The sequence below is a fragment of the Phyllopteryx taeniolatus genome, chromosome 16 (assembly GCF_024500385.1).
Source record: "Phyllopteryx taeniolatus isolate TA_2022b chromosome 16, UOR_Ptae_1.2, whole genome shotgun sequence".
NCBI lineage: Eukaryota > Metazoa > Chordata > Actinopteri > Syngnathiformes > Syngnathidae > Phyllopteryx > Phyllopteryx taeniolatus.
Window position 1 is genome coordinate 3,480,559 of NC_084517.1, and position 15,045 is coordinate 3,495,603.

A 15,045-nucleotide genomic window follows, 5' to 3' on the forward strand; every position below is an offset into this window, starting at 1 on the left:
TTTACGCTTCATAATGCGCCACACATTTTCAATGGGAGACAGGTCTGGACTGCAGGCAGGCCAGTCTAGTACCCGCACTCTGTTACGACGAAGCACATGCAGAATGTGGTTTGGCATTGTCTTGCTGAAATAAGCAGGGGCGCCCATGAAAAAGACGTCGCTTGGATGGCAGCATATGTTTCTCCAAACCCTGTATGTACCCTTCAGCATTAATGGTGTCTTCACAGATATGTAAGTTTCCCATGCATTGACACTAACACAGCCCCATACCATCACAGATGCTGGCTTTTTAACTTTGCGTCCATAACAGTCTGGATGGTTCTTTTCCTCTTTGGCCCGAAGTACACAACGTCCACAATTTCTAAAAACAATCCACAGAACACTTTTCCACTTTTCATCAGTCCATCTTAGACGAGCTCGGGCCCAAAGAAGCCGGCGGCGCTTCTCGGTGTTGTTGATAAACGGCTTGGTTTTAAGTTGCACTTAGGGATGGAGCGCCGAACTGTATTTACTGACAATGGTTTTCTGAAGTGTTCCTGAGCCCCTGTGATGATATCCTTTACACATTGATGTCGATTTTTGATGCTGTGCCGCCTGAGGGATCGAAGGTCACGGGCATTCAATGTTGGTTTTCGGCCTTGCCGCTTACATGCAGTGATTTCTCCAGATTCTCTGAACCTTTTGATGATATTATGGACTGTAGATGATGAAATCCCGAAATTCATTCCAATTGTACGTTGAGGAACATTGTCCTTAAACTGTTGGACTATTTTCTCACGCACTTGTTCACAAAGAGGTGAACCTCGCCCCATCTTTGCTTGGGAATGACTGAGCAATTCAGGGAAGCTCCTTTTCTACCCAATCATGGCACCCACCTGTTCCCAATGAGCCTGTTCACCTGTGGGATGTTCCAAACAGGTGTTTGATGAGCATTCCTCAAGTTTCTCAGTCTTTTTTGCCACCTGTCCCAACTTGTTTGGAACGTGTTGCAGCCATAAAATTCTAAGTTAATGATTATTTTCTAAAAACAATCAAGTTTATCAGTTTGAACATTTCAAATATTGTCTTTGTAGTGTATTCAATGAAATATAGGTCGAACATGATTGGCAAATCATTGTATTCTGTTTTTATTTGTTTAACACAACGTCCCAATTTCATTGGAATTGGGGTTGTATATAACGCGTTTCATACAGAATGTAACTCAATGTGCTTTACATAAGTAAAAGCATTTAAAAACAAAGAAAAAAACAGCTGAGGAAGCTGTTCTGTCTCAGCGTGATTGCAACAAAGCAATAGCATATCAGTGACAACTATGCTCTATTCAAACAAACATGTTTCATGAAATACACCATGTATCTATTTACAAACAAATGTGCTGAATCAATGTGGGGGTGGAGGGGGGAGGGGGGGGACATTCTTACACTGAGCCACCCATGTAAAATTTAGATGTAAGATGACTCCACCCTGGCCTCAAATATGTGATGCATTCTAAAACCTCTCCTGCAGCCACTGCTGCATCTGCCTCCTGTTGAGAGTTCTTTCTTATGCAGGCACATTATACTAAATCTCTATATTACATATCTTTGGTTGTGGACGTTTGCATCAAATGTAAAAGCACTAAAATTAAACAAGTAAATGTTTGAAGATGGCCGACTGGCACACACACCTCACAGTTCTGAGGACCAGTTCAGGGTGGACCCCGCCTCCTGCCCGCAGTTAGCGGGGAGAGGCACCAGCATGCCCCCCCCCCCCCCCTAGTGAGGATAAGCAGTGTAGAAAATGGATGGATGGATGATTGAAGATCACAGTGATTAGAACGCATCCTGTAATTAAATAGGATGGTCAGGAAATGTATGGCAGGTCACATATAACATTGAGTTTTTCATTGAGGTCCATTATCATTTCTAGTCGTTGGGGAGAGTTGTTATGATAAAAAAAAAAATAATTAAAATAATAATAATAATAATAAAAGAAATAAAACTGGTATCCGACATTTATTAAACAGTGGATGAGGTATTGCATTGCCTCTGTAACTTGATTGATTAGATAGGATTTTTTTTTTTTTCCAAGAACTTAGTTGACTTTTTTTGAAGGTTTGACATTTTTGCATGTTGCGTTTTGATAGAGTTGCTAACTCTGTGTTTTCGGCTGTCAAATAAATCCATGCCTTTCCGTACCGCTTATCCACCACACTAGGGTCGCGGGCTGTCAAATAAAAGAACATTAAAAAGTTCAACATTGCCACGGTTTTTAAAATGGATTTTTATGGTCTCAGTCTTGTCACTATGTCAACTTGTATCGGTCTTGGTCTCGACTCGCACAAATCTTGGTCTTTGGTCTTATCTTGGCCTTGGGCAAGTCTTGGCCTCGGATTGAGTGATCTTGAGCACAACACTGCTAAAAATATTCAAACCAAGAAAAACATTAAACATACCATGGATATGTATAAGTCTTTTAAAATAGAATATGTGAAAGTAAAATGAAACAAAGTAAAACAAAATCGATCCATCTATTCATTTTCTTTACCGCTTATCCTCACTCGGGCCACAGGCGTGCTTGGAGCCCATCCCAGCTGACTCTGGGCTAAAGGCGGAACTGGTCGTCAGCCAATCACAAGGCACGAAAAAACAAACAACCATTTGCACTAGCATTCACACCTACGGGCAATTTAGCATCTTCAGTTAACCTACCATGCATGTTTTTGGGATGTGGGAGGAAACCGGAGTGGCCCCACGCAGGCACGGGGAGAACGTGTAAACTCCACACAGGCGGGGATTTGAACCCAGGTCCTCAGAACTGCGAGGCGGATGTCACAAACAAAACAGTGGTCATAATTTCGAATAGAGGTAATTATTCCATTAGCACCACTAGAATAAATGAGCCTTGGCTTAGTTAATTCCATATACATAGTAGGGATGTTCGATACCACTTTTTTTTTTTTTTTTGAGAGAGATACCAGTAAAAGAATACTCGAGTGCTCACTGATACCGACTAACTGAAAATACCTTTTTAAAAGTTAGTTACAGTTAAATAGATGAGTAAGTGATCTAATTTGTGTGTCCATTTTGTAGCCACCTGTGAAGTGCATGAGCCCATACTGCTGGGTATTATTGCTTTTATGAATGGACAAACAGATGTTTACATCATGTGTGTGTCTGAGAATGGACAGTTTACAAAATGGTTGTGTGTGGATGAACAAGCAAACTCCAGATGTTACTACATATGTAGTGTGACGAGTCAAGCAACTGTGATGGGACCACTCTGTGTGCAGTAGTTACTGTATAATCTGCTGGTACGGAAATGTGAGTCACATTCTTTTACATGACATTCCAGTTACTGTAGCTGAAAGATGAAAGCTTGGCATTTGTGCTAAAAAAAAAGGGGGGGGGGGGGGGGGGGCACCACACCTTACGCAGGTATGTCATGTGACAAGTGTGCAGAAGCACGGATGACTGTGAATATATTCTCGCAAACCATGTTGTCTGTTCCTGAATCTTCTAACAACAAAACTACTCCATCAATCACAATAGTAAATTGTCTGAATAATTCTGTACATCAAGGGAAACGGATGTGGCGTTGGAAGTGGGAGACGGTTGCATGTGAGACTGTCCAGATGAGGGCAGCATGTGTTCAGTCACGAGCGCATATTGTAGCCAAATATTGTACTCAGGTTGGAGTACTGTTCCTTTCGAATAATATGCCAAATAATTACTTAAGAGTAAGAAAGTACTCAGTAAAAAAAAAAAAAAAATTAGTTGAAAAAATATTCAAGTAGTAACTCGTGAGTAACTTCTGATTTCTTTTTTAAAATCATAGGATGAATGTCAAATAAAATAAAAATAATGAAATAAAATAATGTGCAAATTCAAATTTTGCTGAACAATATCACTTCATCTAAAACAAAATATTAAAAAAAAAAATCTTAAGAATGTAAGATAACAAATTAAAGCAAATTCAGCTCAAAGAAATGATCTGAGACTATTTTGTTTCCACTTGTTAAAAAGCACAATAGTGTCGGCTCACCAGGCAGATTACAAAAAAGGAACAAGGCTGCAGTGGATATAAAAAGTGCACTGCTGCCTGATAGCCAAATCCCCCCCACTCAAGACCCGCCGTCCCCCAGAGATGGGTGTATGTGATGCATTAAAACGTGGGGAGTCTGTGTCATTCATGCATATGTATACATGCCCAGAGTCAGCTATCTACGTATATATGTATTTGATTTTTTCATTCTGCTGATATTTTTTCTAACACAATATATTCTATAATGAGATTTAGCCAGTGATTGATGTTAATAGCGCGTTTGTTTTTCCAGTTTAATAGACTTTGTAATGATTGTGAATATTTGTTAGGGATGTCGATTATGCTTAAGTCGCTAAGTATGCGCAATCTTGGGGAAAGTGGAATCCTGAAATTCAAAATAAGAGTTTTTGTGTAACCGAAGACCAGAAGCATTGAATTGGTGTGCATTCCCATATAGCATGAAAATAGGTGTCTGGAGTATTTATGGTGCATTGCGCGTATATGTTAGCTGGAGAAAAGCCCATTTTATGCATAGTGTACTGAGTAAAGTGTGTACTCTGGAGCACTTTATATTGTATAAGCTGTAGATTTGTGTGTGTTTTTTTTTGTCACGCTAAACGTATTGTTACATATCTGTATCCAGTAGTTACGGTCAGCAGACATGGAAAGGTCTTCTTCCCATTTGGTGATTGGTAAGTGCATTGATTTAGTACATGAAATTAATTCATAAACCTTTGAGAGATTTATTTTACTTTGCGGGAGAAGCTTCACTATTTGCTTGACAAACTCCGGCAGTTCGAGGGTGCTCTGGAGTGTTGGTATTCTTTTTTTTATTATTTTATTATTGCTGCTTTTAATTTATTGTATTGGAGAAAGTTTCCGCCTGTTATTTGGAATTCTTGGAACAGTTCAGCCAAGAATCACACTCCTCATTGTGATGCAACCATTTGATGAGGTATTGGAATTGGTTATCTTAATAATAGTGTTTAAAGTTTCCCACCTGTTTACTTTTCTGAAGATTGGATAGACTAATTCTATTTTTCTTATTTTTTGAATAAAAATTTACTACAGCAGAATCTAAAGTTTGAAACCATTTAAATGTGGTCTTAAATGGAATCATTGGAAATAAATTATTTGAGGTAAGGTTTTCATTTTTATTGCGGCTATTCTTCCCAGTAGTGATATAGGCAAGTTATTCCAGCATCTTTAATCATCTCAGATTTTTTCCAGAGTGGACATCCTTGTCTGGTTCCTCTTTGTAATGTAAAAGTTTGGCTTTTTGCTTTCGGCGAATTGTATAATGCTGCTATCCAATGTATAAATGAATCTCCAAAGCCAAATTTGCAAAGTACTGCAAAGAGGAAAGCCCAGTTAACTTTTTCGAAAGCTTTCTCTTCGTCAAGTGACATGATGATTGCGTTTAGATTTTTATGCTGTGACATGCTTATTAAATTTAACAGACGTCTGACATTATTTGTGGAACTTCTACTTTTAATGGAGCCTGTCTGGTCATATTGGATTATCGACGGGAGTACCTGGTCAAGTCTCGCTGCGAGGGCTTTCGAGATAATCTTGCTATCTCCATTAATCACTGATAAGGGCCGATAATTAGCCAGGAGAGTAGGATCTTTACCGCACTTTTGTACAACCCCAACTCCAATGAAGTTGGGACGTTGTGTTAAACATAAATAAAAACAGAATATAATGATTCGCAAATCATGTTCAACCTATATTTAATTGAATACACTTCAAAGACAAGATATTTAATGTTCAAACTGATACAATTTATTGTTTTTAGCAAATAATCATTAACTTAGAATTTTATGGCTGCAACACTTTCCAAACAAGCTGGGACAGGTGGCAAAAAAGACTGAGAAAGTTGAGGAATGCTCATCAAACACCTGTTTGGAACATCCCACAGGTGAACAGGCTAATTGGGAACAGGTGGGTGCCATGATTGGCTATAAAAGGAGCTTCCCTGAATTGCTCAGTCATTCACAAGCAAAGATGGGGCGAGTTTCACCTCTTTGTGAACAAGTGCGTGAGAAAATAGTCCAACAGTTTAAGGACAATGTTCTTCAACATACAATTGCAAGGAATTTAGGGATTTCGTCATCTACGGTCCATAATATCATCAAAAGGTTCAGAGAATCTGGAGAAATCACTGCATGTAAGTGGCAAGGCCGAAAACTAGCATTGAATGCCCGTGACCTTCGATCCCTCAGGCGGCACTGCATCAAAAATCGACATCAATGTGTAAAGGATATCACCACATGGGCTCTGGAACACTTCAGAAAACCAATGTCAGTAAATACCGTTCGGCGCTACATCCGTAAGTGCAACTTAAAACTCTACTATGCAAAGCAAAAGCCATTTATCAACAACACCCAGAAACGTCGTCGGGTTCTCTGGGCCCAAGCTCATCTAAGATGGACCGATGCAAAGTGGAAAAGTGTTCTGTGGTCCGACAAGTCCACATTTCAAATTGTTTTTGGAATTTGTGGAAATCGTGTGTATACATTTATATATACATACATACATATATATATACACACACACACACATATATATATATGTATATAATAGTCAGGGGCTTTATGGCAGAGTGGCCCGACGGAAGTCTCTCCTCAGTGCAAGACACATGAAAAGCCCACATGGAGTTTGGTATAAATACAGTCCAATACAGTCCCAACAGTGAAGCATGGTGGTGGCAGCATCATGCTGTGGGGGTGTTTTTCAGGTGCAGGGACAGGACGACTGGTTACAATCGAAGGGAAGATGAATGCAGCTAAGTACAGGGATATCCTGGACGAAAACCTTCTCCAGAGTGCTCAGGACCTCAGACTGGGCTGAAGGTTCACTGTCCAACAAGACAATGACCCTAAGTACACAGCTAAAATAATGAAGGAGTGGCTTCAGAACAACTCTGTGACTGTTATTGAATGGCCCAGCCAGAGCCCTGACTTAAACCCAATTGAGCATCTCTGGAAATACCTGAAGATGGCTGCCCACCAACGTTCACCATCCAACCTGATAGAACTGGAGAGGATCTGCAAGGAGGAATGGCAGATGATCCCCAAATCCAGGTGTGAAAAACTTGTTGCATCATTCCCAAAAAGACTCATGTTTGTATTAGCTCAAAAGGGTCCTTCTACTAAATACTGAGCAAAGGGTCTGAATACTTATGGCTGTGTGATATTTCAGTTTTTCTTTTTTAATAAATCTGCAAAAATTCAATTTTTTTTCTGTCAATATGGGGTGTTGTGTGTACATTAATGAGGGGAAAACAAAAAACAAATGATTTTAGCAAATGGCTGTAATATAACAAAGAATGAAACATTTAAGGGGGTCTGAATACTTTCCGCACCCACTGTATATAGTAGTTCACTTGTCTGACGTTTGTTGAGTGAGGCTTCAGTTTTCACTTCGTGATTGTGTGAATGCAAGTGGGTTGTCTGTCTCTATTTGTGCCATGTGATGGACTAGTGCCCACGGGCCACACGTGGCCCAGCCAGAGAAGCAGAGGCCAACACATTTTTGGGCTTTAAAAATATATGCACAAATTCCTACAGTAGTACAGAACATGAAGGTAACACTGTGCATACCGTACCAACCTCCAACCCACGAATAAGGTTCAGTGCTTTGTGTCATGTAGCAGGTAGTGAGGAGTGCATGGCGGTCCTAAAAGATTACAAGGTACATGTGGCACATGAAAATTTAGTTTTACTTAATTTTTATTATAGGTGTAGTTGTTTACCCATTCACATTTTAAACACAAACACCAATTCCAATGAAATTGGGACATTGAGTAAAATGAAAAAAAAAAAAACATTTGCAAATTGTTTTCAACCTACTGTATATTCACTTGAATACACTGATTGAGCAAGGTTCACCATTTTGTGAACAGCTATGTGAGCAAAAAGTCCAACACTCAGGACAACATTTCTCAGCCATACAGTTGCAAGGAATTTAGGGGATTTTATCATCTACAGTCCATTATATCATCAAAAGATTTCGAGAATCTGCAGAAATCTCTGCACCTAAGCGGCAAGGCTGAAAAACAACATTGAATGCCCGTGACATTTGATGCCTCAGGAGGAACTGCGTTAAAAAAAAAAAGGCCTCATTATGTAAAGGATATTGCCACATGACATTAGGAACACTTCAGAAAACCATTGTCAGTTAACAGTTTGTCGCTACATCTCCAAATGCAAGTTAACTCTACCATGCAAAGCGAAAGCCACACAGTATATCAAAAACACCCAGATCCAAGCTCATGTGAGTCAACTAAATCTGCGTCAGAGTCAGAATCAGAAGGGAGGTTAACTCAATCGGGGTCATCTTCACAATGGGAAACATTTGAATCTGAAAGAAACGTGGAGGTATGAATAGCTAGGAAAAGTGGGGGACACTAATAAAAAGGTCAAAGAAAAAGGAACGATGGGGCTTACTGGAGGACGGTAGGTATGGTTAGCAGGCTGAGAGCAGTGGGAGGCAGAATGGTGGCATGCAGGGCAACGCTGTGAGCTTCCTGCTGGGTCCTTGTGTGGTCATATTGTCACAAACGTGGATGACCCAAGTGCAGGGAAGCAGGGAGGTAGGTGTGCACGGCAGGAGTGCAGTAATATCAAAAAAAAATTGAATTTCCAAAAAAGTCAAACAAGGATCAAGGAGGTTACGCTAAATCAACAAAAGTCCAAACACCTGGACAAGACACGAGTGGCTGGAGGGAGCTGATTGGTCGACACAAGGTAGGAATGTTGACGAGAACAGGTGGATACAATAAATGAGCACACAAGACATGAAAAACATGGGACACAGGAAAACATAAAACAAAACCAAACACACCCCAAACCAATACACAGACCACGACAGAAAGTGAGCAAGGACGCATAAAATAAGATCAGTCTGCGTCTAAGGACGCAATGCTATATTAAAGTATTCTGGCGTGGTGCTGGAAAGCCGGCGTATACATTTTTTTGACAAGACAGGGCTGTAGAGTGCGACTAATTTGGTCACGTATGTGCCCTAACTTCTGAACGGTGTGGCTAAAAAAAAACAAGAAAAAAAGAAAAAATGATGAGCGAGGCCACCTGTACGCACAGGAAGATAAAAAAAAATTCTGCGACTTGAAAGCAGACACATGAAACCCATCTGGTTTCTAAACCAATCAGAAACTGGCACCAGATCCCTGGGTCAGGCAGGCTTAAATACAGGTAGTGATGAGTGCTGATTGGGAACAGGTGCGCAGGCAAGGAGGTGGTAATTCCTGGGGAGCGAGATAGAGCGGGGAGGGCGGGGCACAAAGCGCCATCCAAGCTCCAAAAGAGGAACTGCAGGGCACAGATTATGCCAAATATATCGTCCTAAAAAAAAATTGAAATTAAAAAACTAAACACTTTATATATTGCAAGAGAGCGCAATGGATAACAGAAACATATTGTACAGTGTAAAAAATGGAGTAACAACTAATAAAAAATTTTAATATTGCGTGACAGCGACGCAAGAACCGTGATATAGCGTAGGATTTCTGTATCTGTATTCCGTGATGATGAGTTGCAGGGGCTCATTGTTCAAGGGCTGGGACTCATTGTTTCAAGACATGTGCATCCTGGCACTCACATAGTTTCAAGTGTAGTTCTATGCACATATTGATATTGTTATATTCACAGGTTATTCAGGTTACCTTCAGGCTAAGGTCAAGTATGAAATGACAACAACAAAAAATGCATGCCTTAGCTTCAAAGCAGTCAGCAGAATACTGCTGAATTAAGACTTATGCAGGTATATGGGATATTAAATGCAGCACCACTGAACCCTCAGTCAACTCCACCTTGTCATCTCTGTGTGTGTGTGTGTGTGTGTGTGTGTGTGCGTGCGTGCTTGTGTGTGCGTGTGTTTTCACACTGAGCATCCTGTTACGGCCTACACTTTCCATCTCATTGATTCCAAGGGGAATGAGTGGTGACACTTTCACGCAGTCAGCGTTGAAGCGCAGGAGAGAGATGACGCATATCTCAGCTGCGTGTTTACCGTAAACCTTGGCCCAGAGCGGCACACCAGGATCATATTTTGTTACTACGATAATGTCTCTACTGAAACAAAGCGTGAAATAATACAAGCTTCATTGCTGGTATGTAAGCTGTTGCAATCCATTTTCTGTACTGCTTATCCTCACTAGGGTCACGGGTGCGCTGGAGCCTATCCCAGCTATCTTCGGGCGAGAGGCGAGGTACACCCTGAACTGGTCGCCAACCAATCGCAGGGCACATATGAACAAACAACCATTCCCACTCACAGTCACACCTACGGGCAATTTAGAGTCTTCAATCAACCTACCACACATGTTTTTTGGGATGTGGGAGGAAACCCGAGTACCCGGAGAAAACCCACACAGGCGGGGGCGGGATTTGAACCCCGGTCCTCAGAACTGTGAGGCAGATGTGATAACCGCCATGACACCATGCCGCCTTCATGAACATTTAAAGGATTAATGCCAGAAGTATGTTTTGCTTTTTCGGTTGGATTTGAATATTTTGCGATACCACCCTAGTTTTATTTACCAACGTCTTTGTTTTACACTGATAGAACAGTAACAAACAATTGGCTGTATACTTAATAATCAACATTTCTTTTATCGTCATTCATTAAATTTTCATTGTTTCAGATATATTTATTTAAATAGATTTTATATGTGTTGTATTTACATAATGGTGCAGAACCCATACAGATCAGAATTGAATTAAATTGAAGACTGAATCACTCTCACACTCACCTAAACTGCAATAATCTCAAAAACATTAGCTTGCAAACAACTCTAAAGGCTAATGCTGCCCTCTATGGTAACTGAGGTGGGAGCGCATAAAGAAATAAAGACTAACATTACTACCATGGAAAATAGGTAAAAAATAAAAACAACAACAAAACAGGAGGATGGCTGCTCATTTTAATGTACGACTATATGTACACCTGAGTTTCATTTCTGTGCGATTTTGCTTACTCATCCATTTAATTGTTTGTTTTTTAAATGAAATCTTTTTTCATCGCTGTTGGGAAATACATTATCAAACAAATGTCTACCACATGGATTTTTAAAGTGTGGGAAAGAGGACCTCAGTTCAAAGAACATTAAACAGCTGCGGCCTTCCCTACTCCCTGCCCTCAATATACACAGTGTTATTTTTATATATTATACGATATATTGTTGCTAGTTTCGCTGAGCGCGAAATACACCAAGGTGAGAGATATTGTTTCCAACCCCATTCGTTGGTTGGTTTGTGTGTTAAGTTGATATTTTTAGTGATCATTGGCATGATTAAGCTAATGTAGTTTTACAGGGCAGGCCTAGCTTCAAAGAAATCTTTGACAAATGCTGGGTTACAAATAGGTTACCGTAATTTCTCGTGTATAATGGGCATTTTTTACCCCCAAAATTGTCAAAAGTCAATAGTGCGCATTATACATAGGTATAAGAGAAAATAAAAATACTTTTACATTTTATCAATGTATGCCTCCATCAAGAGGTTATGAAAAAGCTGTACACTTTCATTCCACTATGCCAGCGCCCCCTAGAGGTTATGAAAAATTTGTACACTTTCATTCTAGTATGCCACCTAGAGGTTATGAAAAAGGTGTAGACTACACTTTCATTCCAATATGACAGGGGTACTGCATAATATGTACAGTTGTGCTCATAAGTTTACATACCCTGGAAGAATTTGTGAAATGTTTTTTTTTTATAAATATGACTGATGACTGAATAACAACCATCATTAATTTATTTATGGTCATGTTTTGATCATATGGGTAGAAGCAAAATCATGCATTTTGAAAATGCATTACACAAATTACACGCATTTTGAGGTCAACTTTGGGGGTGCGCATTATACATGGGGGCACATTATACACACGAGAAATTACGGTAAACGTTTTTGAATGTTTTAGTTACATAATTTCTGCTAATTTATTTTCACTACAGGTTGAGCGGTTAGCACATCTACCTCACAGTTCTGGAATTTGGGGTTCAATTCTAAGCCGTGGCCTTCCTGTGGGGAGATTGTTGTCCAGACCAGGGTGCACCCTACCTCTCACCAAAAGACATCTGCGATAAGCTCCAGCTCAACCGTGAGCCAAATGAGGACAAGGGGTGAAGAAAATTGAAAAATTGAAATTGTAAAATGTTTGAATAGTTCGATTGCAGATTTTGTATAGAACACGCAAAGGTTTAGTTTGTAACTGCGCTAACATAATGAAATTGACATTGCCGTTAGACAAGGAAGTGTCCAGGTTAGACCACCAATATTAATGAAAGCTAAAGTCAGCGAGGTAAAATGACCACAGGACTTTTAAACTGCCTGTAAACATATTTCAACCTGTTTTCATATGGTTCATGTGGGAATTTCATTTTATTTATTTTTTTGCCAATTTAATTAAAAAAAAATCAGCGATTTATCTAAAAATTGAACTGACATGTCCTTGAATTGATTTTCTTAGCATTAAAATGGCCAAAGGCAAGGAAAGGTGTTTTGTTGGATGCACCTTGACTTGACAGGCTAACTCTAATCCTTTCCTTTGGAATTCAGGCCTCTGGTGGCTCTCTCTTTAGTTTTGCTGTCACAGAGGACATGCTCTCATTAAGTCACCTGGCCTCAGCATCTTTACCTCTCTGTGACATACTGTTATCATGTGCCCCTTCACAAACCCCATACCCACTCCCAACGTACAGCAAGGGTTGAAGCATGTGTTCTACTCTACGTGTTTTGCGTTTAGGCTGCCTTAACTATGAAATGAACTATAAATTGACATTTAACTGACCAAGCTGTTAAGATCCATTTCTGCCACATATCAGATAGATGTTCTCCCTTGTGGGTTAACTACTTCCATCAGCAATGTGGGAAAACAACTGTGGCAGGCGTTACCACACCCCCAACCTTCGGGTTACATTTGAGGTTAAGCAGTATTAAGCAGCAATAACGAAATACATTTTGACTTAATGGGCTTTACAGCATTTAAAACCATTAGGTTTTCCAAAGAATCTAACAATATACTCATATAATACATATTTTAAAAAATTTAATTTAAACAGTAAAATGCAGTTATGGTACTGATTTTATATTTTTTACATGTATAAGAAATCAACCGGCAGCACGGTGGAAGACTGGTTAGCATGTGTGTCTCACAGTTCTGAGGACCCGGTTTTAAATCCGGCCTCGCCTGTATGGAGTTTGCATGTTCTCCCCGTGCCGACGTGGGTTTTCTCCAGGTGCTCCGGTTTTCTCCCACATCGCAAAAATATGCATGGTAGGTTAATTGAAGACTCTAAATTGCCCGTAGGTGTGAATGTAAGTGTGAATGGCTGTTTGTTTATATGTGCCCTGCGATTGGCTGGCGACCAGTGCAGGGTGTACCCGGCCTCTCACCCATAGTCAGCTGGGATAGGCTCCAGCACGTATGCGACCCTAGTGAGGATAAGCGGTAGGGAAGATGAATGAATAAATGAAGAAATCAACCCATAGAATAATATACTATTAATATTGTTTGAGCTTTCATATTACAGGTATGTATTGTATTATAGATACTCTTTTAATAACCACCTTAACATGGTGACTATCATGTCCTTATCTCCCATGAATTGCAGGGGTCCACTGTACTACCTCATGGTGTGAGAGCGTAACCAAACAATTTACCTTAGTGCCCGTATTAGTCAGGGTTTAACTGGGTTTGGCGCAGAGTACATTCTCTTCTCTAATGAGTTCAATTTTTTGAGTAAATAAATCCTAATCCACCTCTTAATAACATCATCACATCGGAAAAATAATGTACAAAAACGCTACACGTATAACTGTGTGTGGCATTAAAGAAAAGACAGAGGCATTCCCCATATTTGAGGATGAATGCCATTATTACTAAAGCAAGAAACACAGTTACATTGATATTCCAATACATCAATTCCAAACAACTCCAAACCGCTATACTGTAGTTATTGTAATGTATAAACTATGATATTGCAGTTCACAATCAACATTTTTCGAATAACATGACAAATAATAAAATAAAATACATCGCACTCACCGGAGATGTTGATGGAGATGCAGCAGACCTCCTTTCTTTTCTACTGCCTGTCTGTGTAAGCGAGCTCATACATGCTGCTCTGACAGTGCCCCCAAATCATTTTCTGGGTTGAAAACAAACCAGATAGTAATATGTTTGTTTGACCTGTTGCCTCGCAAAGTTCAGTTTTTTTTTTTTTTTTTTTTTTAAAGGGACCTTGAAAATGAATTTTTAATCATGTCCAAAATCATCCTCTTCAGTCAGTCATGCACATATTAAACTCAACCAATCAGAGCACTGTACACGACTGGAAGTTGAGGAAATTCTCAGCTATGAGCTATGACATGAAGACAAAGGACTTGGAAATAAATTAATATATATATTATTATATATGCTATTATATACATATATATTTTGTTATCTTTAATCCTAACTATTCTAAATCATTATTGAATTACCGTAAGTTGTAATTGTAGGTCAGTGATTTTGATATTGTTTAGGCCAGCAGAAAAGGCTCTGGAGGCCCTCACACCATTGGTTTATGTAATAACTGCATGAAGCCAAAAACTATCAGTTATTGTCTGAGACACCTTGCTAAGAGGTTCATATTTTGAGTCCATATGAATATTAAAGTCACTCATGATTAATACAGTATGAGTCACCAGGTCAGAAAACATCCATCCATCCATTTTACGGACCGCTTATCCTCACTAGGGTGTGTGCGTACTGGCGCCTATCTCAGCTGACTCTGGGCGAGAGGCGGGGTACACCCTGAACTGGTCACCAGCCAATCACAGGGCACATATAGACAAACAACCATTCGCAGTCACATTGAAACTTACAAACAATTTAGAGTCTTCAATTAACCTAGCATGCATGTTTTTGGGAGTTTTAATTGTTTTTTAGAGCAGGTTTGTTAGTTTAATTTTTTTTTTTTAATGCTGGGTTTTAGTTTAGCAGAAAAGCAAAGCA

At 39.7% G+C, this 15,045-nt stretch overlaps 1 long non-coding RNA gene across 1 annotated transcript in view; it reads left to right on the forward strand.

Annotated features, from left to right (window-relative positions):
* LOC133466176 (uncharacterized) overlaps positions 1–12,435 on the forward strand; it is a 22,507-nt gene extending 10,072 nt beyond the window's left edge. Inside the window, exon 3 of the long non-coding RNA XR_009784871.1 lies at positions 12,002–12,435. This is a non-coding gene — a long non-coding RNA (uncharacterized LOC133466176). The remainder of the gene's footprint in view (positions 1–12,001) is intronic.
* Positions 12,436–15,045: the final 2,610 nt, after the last annotated feature.